We start from the raw sequence: 10,154 nt of genomic DNA on the forward strand, positions 1-10,154 counted from the left end.
GGCATCATGCTAGACTGGAAAGGAAATTAAAAAGGCACAAACAATTCTCAGGAGTTATAATTCTAAGAGGAGTAAAGGAGAATTTTAAGAGTTACACAATTAATTTAAAGTGCAATGCTTGCGCTCTGCAAAGTGAGTAAGTTTCCTCTATGTTAGAATAAGATATATGGTGGAAATTAGGTCCAAGTCGAAGAGCACCTTAGAAGGCAGAATCAGAAGCAGATATGAGGACAGAGGATATGACAATGCTGGAAAGGGAAGGGGCAGAAGGCTACTGTATTTTTACTTAGATCTGGAGATAGGAAGGAGAAGAGAGCCATGGTTGAACAGCTATTTTTTTAGATGTATTTATTTGAGAGAGAAAGAGCACAAGTGGGAGGGTACAGAGGGAGAGACAATCTCAGGCAGACACTGCACTGAGCACAGAGCCTGTCATGGAGCTTGACCTCATGACACTGAGATCACCACCTGGGCTGAAATCAAGAGTTGGACACTTAACCAACTGTGCCACCCAGGCACCCCTGTGGCTTGGTAGTTATTAACAATAGAAATGAGCTTCTTATTTGCAGGCACATAACTACCAGAGACCATTAATCTCCCGGAATTTTTTTTTTTGCCTTAATAATATACATATTATATGTTCTGGGTGAGATAATACTTGTAAAACATCTGGTCAAGTGAATATGGGAAAACTCACATGGTGGCCACAATACTGCAGGTTATGGATATGAGGACTTACACAAGTAGCTGCCTCACTCTTACAGTCTAGTACAAGAAATCACACGCAGGGTCTGCAGAGTCTTGTGTTTCCAAAATGGCTACACATTAGACTTGCTTTCAATTGGGTATTTCTTTTAAATGCTTCCTTCCCCCATCCTCCGTCCAATATAACATCTTTGCTAGCTCCATTTCTATTCAGAGACTTCCTCCCACTTGGACCATCTTCGGTCTCCCTCTTTGTTCTCCAAGTTTTGTCTGTCCTCTGCTTTCAGAGAATTTCCACAACAATCACCACTTATTTTTGACTACATATCTGGTTGCACCCCAGTGGATCGCTGCAGTATACTCACTATTCACGGTTCATCCCAGAACGGCTAAAAAATGGACTGAGTTAGAAGCAACAGTGCTACAGTAGTAAGCAACTGTATTACAGTTTCGGCAATGTCTGGTAAGGAAAGTCTCCCTAATAATTTGTCTTAAGCAGCTCCAGCACCTGCACAAACCTCAACAAAAGTGTATCAATTTTCTTAAACCCTTGTACCCAGGACCTTTGAAAACATTACCAATATGTATAAAGTTTCTAAAGAGCTTTGCTTTGCCTCTCTAGACATCCTGAAAGGTCACTAAAGGAAATAGCAGTTTTAAAAAGATCTAATTATAAATGCTCATATGATTCATACATTTATTTTTTAAGTTTTTTTTTATATAAATTCCAATTCGTTAACATACAGTGTTATCTTAGTTTCTGGTGTACAATATAGTGATTCAACACTTCCATACATCAGCCGGTGCTCATCACGGCAAGGGCACTCCTTAATCCCCATCACCTATTTAACCCATCCCACAACCCAACTCCCCTCTGGTAACCATCAGTTTATTCTCTCTAGCTAAAATTGTCTTTCTTGGTTTGCCTCCCTATTTTTTCCCTCTTTGCACTCTTGTTTTTTTTCTTAAATTCCAAATATGAGTGAAATCATATGGTATTCTCTTTCTCTGACTTATTTCACATAGCATTATACTCTCTAGCTCCATCTCTGTCATTACAAATGGCAAGATATCATTATTTTTTATGGCTGAGATGGGGCATTTGGACTGTTTTCATAATTTGGCTATTGTAGACAAAGCTGCTATAAACATCAGGGTGCATGTATCCCTCTGACTTAGTATTTTTGTATTCTTTGGGTAACCCAGTAGTGAAATTTCTGGATCATAGGGTAGCTCTATTTTTAACTTTTTGAGGAACTTGCTCATGGGTTAGAAGAAATATTGTTAAAATGTCTATACTACCCAAAGCAATCTACACATTTAATGCAATCTCTATCAAAATATCACCAGCGTTTTTCACAGAGCTAGAACAAACAATCCTAAAATTTGTATGGAACCACAAAAAACCCCAAATACCCAAAGCAATCTTTTTTTTTAAAGATTTTGTTTAATTATTTGACATAGACAGAGAGAGAGATCACAAGTAGGCAGAGAGGCAGGCAGAGAGAGAGAGGGGGAAGCAGGCTCCTTGCTGAGCCGAGAACCTGATGTGGGGCTCAACCCCAGGATCCTGAGATCATGACCTGAAGCAAAGGCAGAGGTTTAACCCACTGAGCCACCCAGGTGCCCCAACCCAAAGCAATCTTAAAAAACAAAAAAAAAAAGAAAAAAAAGGGAAAAAAAAGAAGCAAAGTTGGAGGAATCATAATTCTGGACCTCAAGCTTTATTACAAGGCTGTAGTCATCAAGACGGTATGGTACTGGCACAAAAACAGGCACATAGATCAATGGAACATAACAGAAAACCCAAAAATTGACCCACAACTATACAGACAACTAGTCTTTGACAAAATAGGAAAGAATATCTGATGACAAAGAAAAACATTCTCTTCAACAAAAGGTGTTGGGAAAATTGGACAGCAACATGCAAAATAATGAAACTAGACCATCTTCTTACACCATACACAAAAATAAATGCAAAGTGGATGAAAGACCTAAATGTGAGATAGGAAACCATCAAAATCCTAGAGGAGAATGCAGGCAGTAAATTCTTGGAGATAGGCCATAGCAACTTCTTTCTAGATATGTCTCCTGAGGCATGGGAAACAAAAGCAAAAATAAACTGTTGGGACTTCATTAAAATGAAAAGCTCTTACACAGTGAAGGAAACAATCAACAACACTAAAAGACAACCTATGGAATGGGAGAAGGTATTTGTGAATGACATATCTGATAAAGGGTTAGTATTCAAAACATATAAGGAACTTAAAAAACTCGACACCCCCAAAATGAATAATCTAATTTAGAAGTGGGCAGAAGACATGAATAGACATTTTTCCAAAGAAGACTTACAGATGACTGACAAACATGTACATGAAAAGATGCTCAATATCACTACCTCATTAATCATCACGGAAATACAAATCAAAATTACAACGAGCTGTCACCTCACACCTGCCAGAATGGCTAAAATCAACAACACAAGAAACAACAGGTGTTGGTGAGGATGTGGAGAAAGTGGAACCCTCTTGCGCTGTTAGTGATTCACACATTTTTAAAGAAAACACTATGAACATGATTTTTCTGAATATCTCTCTAGTGGGGATTTATGTACCTCTGTACCGAGCTGTGCAATTGGAAATAAATGCCTAGTTACCACCACTTTGTCCAACATCTATATTCAAGAAAATCAGAAAGTAAAGCAACTTCAAATAAGGCTGGGGAAATATACACAGGTAGTGAGAAAATGAGCAGTCAATACAACAGAAAAAATAACACTTTCATTAGACAGACAGAGAGATCACAAGTAGGCAGAGAGGCAGGCAGAGACAGGGGGGAAGCAGGCTCCCCGCTGAGCAGAGAGCCCGAAGTGGGGCTCGATCCCAGGACCCCAGGATCATGACCTGAACCAAAGGCAGAGGCTTTAACCCACTGAGCCACCCAGGAGCCCCAACACTTTCATTAAAGTTAAAGGATCCTTTATAAAATGTAAAGGAAGAGTAGGTAGAAAGATGTGCCATAGCAAAAAACCAAAAATGTAGGTTTCTGGAAGAAAAGAAAAAAAGGTAATTAACAGCTGATACTGTTTGAAATGAAAAGAAAAAAAAAAAAACCCATGAAGTGAAAATAATTATTTTACATTACTTCCTAAAAAGATATCGGTGTTGTATATATTTATATAATGTATTTGATGTGCACCCTTAGATATATCCTCAGTTGTGAAAAACTTAATGCAACACATTAATTATTCTGGACACAAATGAATTACTACCCCCAGGTTGTAAGTCTGGGGAAGCAAGTATTCTTTTTCTTATTTATCAGATTTTATCACCATAATTAAGTTACTATGGAACTTTAATATAACTGTTTTAATTTCACTCCCATTACCAAGGAGCATATAGAACATCTTGTGTGTGTCCAACAGCCAGATGGATAATTTTAGCTAAATTTACCTTTGAGTGGAGTCATATAACAACACTGTCTGATTCTAAATATGAGCAATTATATTGCAGACACTTTCTCATGTGTGGTGGGGGGTCGTGTGGTAGATGAAGATATAGAGTGGAGACCTGGGCTGGAGCTGAATTCAGAAAAAGGCTGTTGAACTTTATATAATCACTAGGGCTTAATCTCCTCACCCTTACCCTAAAATGAGTGCTGTTTAAGGAAGCTTCTAGCTTTAGAACCTACTAGATTAAAGTACTTTTTTTTTCTATAGGTAAATACAATTTCAATATCCATCTTATACCATGTGTTGGAAATATTTAACCTGGATTAAACACCTGATCTGTAAAATGTTAAGTTCCAACCTGACAGGCTGGTCAGATAACGGGCACATACTCTCAAACACATGGCAAATATATGTGCACACATATATATGTATATATGTACATATATAATGTGTAAAATCTATGATTCTAAAATAGTTGTATTAAAATATCAAACTTGAAAACAAATACAGTAGGTTTATTGGAAAAGGAAGTTCATAGGATAAACATAGGGTGCCTAGGTTGCTCAGTGGGTTAAAGCCTCTGCCTTTGGCTCAGGTCATGATCCCAGGGTCCTGGGATTGAGCCCCACATCAGGCTCTCCGCTCAGCAGGGAGCTTGTTTCCACCTCCCTCTCTCTGCCTGCCTCTCTGCCTAATTGTGATCTATACCTATCAAATAAATAAATAAAAATCTTTAGAAAAAAAAAGATTAGGTTATGCTTCAAACTGAAAACTATATGTTTTTATAGTTTGTACCCTGTATTTCTCATTTGACTTTCATAACGATATGAGGTTATAGATCTATATACTATGGTTACATTCCAGATATCTCAGCATGGATCCTATTTCAAGTGTGTTTTCTTATTGTGAAACCATGTGTTATGTAGAATTTCCATATAATCGGTTTAGGCAATCTGGTCATTATGTTTCCACCACATGTAAATCCACCTTGTACTCATGTAAGGCAGCTAATTACTAGAAATGCAAAGCATGCCAATTGCATACTCTCAGTACATTTGAGAAAGGTATTCTGGGTAATTTGCTTCCTGTATTTTACTCTGTAAATTGTGATAACTGTCAACACTGAAAATCTTTCTAAGAGTTAAATGTGAACTAGATTTGATACTCTTTAAGGTAAACAGAGCCCATTTCTACCAAATAAATTAATCATGTGGTTAAAAACGTTTCCCTCTCTATGTTTGTGTCAAATAAACAGACATTTATTCAAGAGAGTTTCATTAGACACGGCTTAAAAGAAAAACGGACAAGGCTTTACGTACATCTCAAAACCTGTATCTTTGTTAATAATTTTTTTTAAAAAATTGGGGCACATGGGTGATTAAGTTGGTTAAGCATCTACCTTTAGCTTAGGTCATTATCTCAGGGTCCTGGGATTGAGCCCCATGTCAGACTCCCTGCTATGTGCCACTCCCCTTGCTTATGTATTCACTGTCTCTCTCAATCTCTTTCTCTCCTCTTTCTGTCAAATAGATAAATAAAATCTTTTTTAAAAATTTAAAAATTTTTAATAAATTTATTAAAATAAATTTTAATAAATTTTAAAAATTAAAGGATGTGCACAGAAATATTTAATAACACCTTTTTGCTTTGAGATTTGTTTTCTGCAATAAATAGCAACACGTCATGTAGCAATAAAGCAAGTACAGAAGACAAAAGGAGCATTTCTGTGCAGCACTTCAAGGCAATTTGGAAAGTCATAGGTTCATCATATAAATAATGGCTTCTGAGATTTGATCCTTAGAGTTTCATAAAAATAAATTGCTTTTCAATAGTTAGTGCTGAAGCATTCATTAAGAGAAAGAATTCCAGACATAAGAATTGAGTTCAGTATTGCACAAAAATGTTTTTTAAAGGTACATGGAATAAATGGCAAATATTTAACTACCAGACTTAATTGGGAATAATCTTTGAAGAAGTTTTGAGGGAAAAGTTGCTATGCTTACAACTCTTAGATGGTGTTTTGGGGGCATAAAAATAGTTCTCCATTTTTACCTTCCCTGACTATACCAACAATACCTGTACAATTTCAAGCTACTTGACTTCAAGGAAAAGTGCTCTGTAACATCAGGATTAGATTCAAGGTGAAAGCAGTACTTACAAGTGACATAAATGCTAAAATGATCCATGTCTAATATTTAATCACAAGACAAAAGGTGTTAACAAAAGACAGTTTACTATATGCTTTAAAAGATGGCTTGTGTTTTTACAATGAAAAATACCTCACATGTTCCACATAGTAACTGTTTTAATGTGGCAGTTGAGCTCCAACAATTTGAGATCTTTTTTTCTCCTTCCTAAACTGGGGTTGTGGCAGTGGGGGCAGGGTGATGTTGAAAATTGTCAATCAGTTACCAGCTAAACAGTTAAGAAAGAGACCTTCACATATCCTACTGACAGACTGCAAAATTTATCATTTATCGGTGCACTCTGGGGTAATGCAAAATTCCCCCACAATGAGCTATCTGTAACTCGACTGACCTCGGTAGGGTACTGCAACAGAATCTTTATCACACTTCAAAGGATACTAGAATGCTGTGTATTCTGAACTCGGGCATTAAATAGAGGTAAATACACTTACATTACCCCTTTGATCTGACAGCACTTTAAAAACTAGAATTTAACTTCACTACTTTTCCACAGAGATCCATCTAGGCACGCACAAAACATTGGTTTTCACCCAATGACACTGCCAGCCTTCAATGAATTAAGCACTGAGATGGAATCTGTGGTTTTTAGTTCCTAGTTGTAACTAAAAGATGTGCAATCACTCTCCCCCTGGCATTGCCATCTTCTTCTTGTTGCATTGCCTTGTTTTCCTTGTAACAAATTCCGTGTGATTGGAAATGAAAAGCAAAAAGCAAAGGGAAATGGAAGAAAATAGGGCAGGATAAACTTTATCTATCTTGTTGCCTTTTTAGAGAAATCACAGATCAACCCACTGGGACACCCAAGAGTTAGAAATTTCACTTCAAAATACTGGACAAATGTTACCTCATTATTTTTTCCCTCACATTTGAAGGTATCTGTTATAAAAGATGATATATGAAAATAAACTGAATTCGATTTTTCATTCTAGCTATGCTGCCGATTGTCCTGGTAAGAGAATTGATGTTTTATACCATGATTAAAAATGTTTTCCATCTTGGCCTATAATCATGGCAGTTCCCTTTAGGAAACAGAAGAGTCTTTGTATATACTGGCAAATCCTTTAAATTCCTGAGGCTGTTTTTTGAAGCATTTTAAGTTCATTATATTAGATTAATTAGAGGACACGGTATGGTAAGATCTAGCGCTACAGCTTCAACTTTATGTGGTTTGGTCTGTTTAACTTTTACTTCACACTTCAAATGACATGATTTCACTTCCTCCTTTGGATAGTCCTATGAAGCTCCTGGCTCTGGTTGCAAAACGTAAAAGAATTTTTACCTCAGGGGGAGGAGAACAAAATAGAACCTAATGTGGGGGCTGAAAAATGGAGTGGTAAAAATGACTAGAGTTAAGGTTCTAATCACACTTTAGAGCCTATTACCATTAGAAGGGAAACTTCCCAACATTCTACCTTCAATCAGAAATCTGTTTTAACTTCCTGGTGAGAACACCATGGTAACAATTATAAATGACAAAGAGGCAGAGCATGTATCAAGAATAGTCACTTAAACTTTTTTCAGTGGAATGCTGTGGTTTGTTTCACATGACACAACAGGCCCCATGCACAGAAAATATACGTCTCAGCAAACAGCTCGAGACTAACATGTACAAGAATAAAAAACAAAGACGTGATAGTAATAAGGATAATGTATTAAGTATATTCTAAGAGTGTCAGGCCGAGTCAGTGGGCTACTGTCAGCACTGAGATAAGCAACCAGGTATTGGGATTGACCTGTAGGAAGTCTCCAGGCAGGATCAATGTCATCAGTGAGGTGTGAGATAATGCAATTTTCTTTCCCCCAGGGTTATCTGTTTAGGATGGAGTAGGATGCAAAAACAAAACAAAACCTAGAGACAGTAGGCAAAAGACCAGGCAAGGATTAACATTTTTATCAGGACTGCACCTAAATAGGAAGATGTTATTGCAATGTTCCAGCCCAGGCAAATCAAGAAACCAGAACAAAACAGAGTTCCAAAGATTTGTGGAGATACTTGTGGGGAGTGAGATGGGGCAAAGTATTATTGAATGCCCAGGACCCTACTTCAGGCTAATCACGTATACACCTGAAATACAAGACTACGTGAGTGTTCACAGCCCCGGGCAACCACAGCTCCTTCCCATTTCCAGGCTTCACGGCAATATGTTCACTACCTGAGTGCAGCTGAGTCTTCAAATGGAATTTTTTCAGTAAGTGCAGCTCCTCACATACGAAGAACTTATTAATGGGCAGATGCTGTTCCGAAGTATTCACCTCTTTAAGAGTACAACTGTTTATGAGAAATTCATCAGTCAGGAGTCTGTGGTTTCACAATCTACTTTATGGAGATTGCACACCGGTGGCCCATTGGCCAAATTCAATCTATGAACTGCTTTATTTAGACTTCACAGCGCTTTAAACCATTTTGGAATAATTCCCATTTTTTAAATCAGAGTGTTTCCAAATAAATATATGGATGCCAGGCCCTCTGTGAGAAATTGGTGATGGTGTACTCACATTTCTACATAAGAATCAGTACCATTAAAGCCCGTGCTCTCTAGTTACTCATAAGCCCCATCAATCTTATGCCTATTCTGTTTTACACATTTGTGTTCATTTACCTTCCAGGCACTTGGGCCTTTGGGCTAATTCCACAGTTAACCAATTTCAGCTTCCCACTTCTTTTAAAAATATTATTTGGCTTTATTAAACTAGAAATATCATCTGTGCATTTACTTGGGTCTTTGAATTATAAGTTATGTCTATTAGAGAAAGAATCCACCTCATAGACTACATGTGCGCAGTCAAGGTGGTAGAGTGTCATGCCAGCTAATTGCTTGGGTTTGAGTCCCACATCCCTTGTGACACTGGCAAGTTTCTTAGCTACATTAAATGTCAACTGCTTCACCTATAAAATGGGGAGATTAGTATCACAGTATAGTGTATGTATATGTATATGTACATCCATAGATGCATATATATTTAAATAGAGTATTTTATAGTATGTCATAATGGGATAGTACAGATTATTATAATATGGTACAGCATAACAGTAATAACAGTAATACCTAAAGTGTACTGAGTACTTTTCTAAATGCCAAGTTCTACTCTGCGTCTTATCTATTCGTGATAGCAACCTTGTGAGTTTGGTATTATTGTTACTGCCTACATTTACAGATGAGGATTTGAAGTCACGACTCTGACTCTGGAGGCTATGTTAATGCTTTCAAGGAGTTTAACAAGGTTCCTGACACATGGTAAGCACTGATACTCTGATGGATACAGCTTAGGTTATTTGATTTTCTTTATAATCAGTTAAGTACTCTAAACATCGGTATAACGCCAAAATTCCTGGACAAGTCACTAAGAGAAGAAATTGCCCACTTTTGCATTACTAGAAAGGAAGCACATCCTGTTAGATCTACATTTGTGTCAAGATTAGGGAAGCCAGTTAATTGAGAGAGGTATTAAATTGCTTAATCAACTAATAGTATTGTTAGCTACTGTGATATTTATTTCCCTAGTAGTCTGAGATTTAAGCTACATCTACATGACAAATCTAAAGCCATTTTTTTTTAAAACAGAAGCAACAGGATGAACCTGGGATCAATAAAGCAGTGATCTGAAAACTGTTCACGTTTAGAACTGACAAAATCCAGGGACCCCAGCCTTCATTGCCCCAAAGGGCAGACACTCAGCCCAGTGTTACAGGTTTCTGCCCTCTCTTTGATAGATGCACCTGGCACCTGGCTCGAGTAGAACAGGAAGTGCTTTGCAAACCCAAAAGAGAGGATTTCTTGGAAAGGGAATCA

The sequence above is a fragment of the Martes martes genome, assembly GCF_963455335.1.
Source record: "Martes martes genome assembly, chromosome: 16".
Taxonomy (NCBI): Eukaryota; Metazoa; Chordata; class Mammalia; order Carnivora; family Mustelidae; genus Martes; species Martes martes.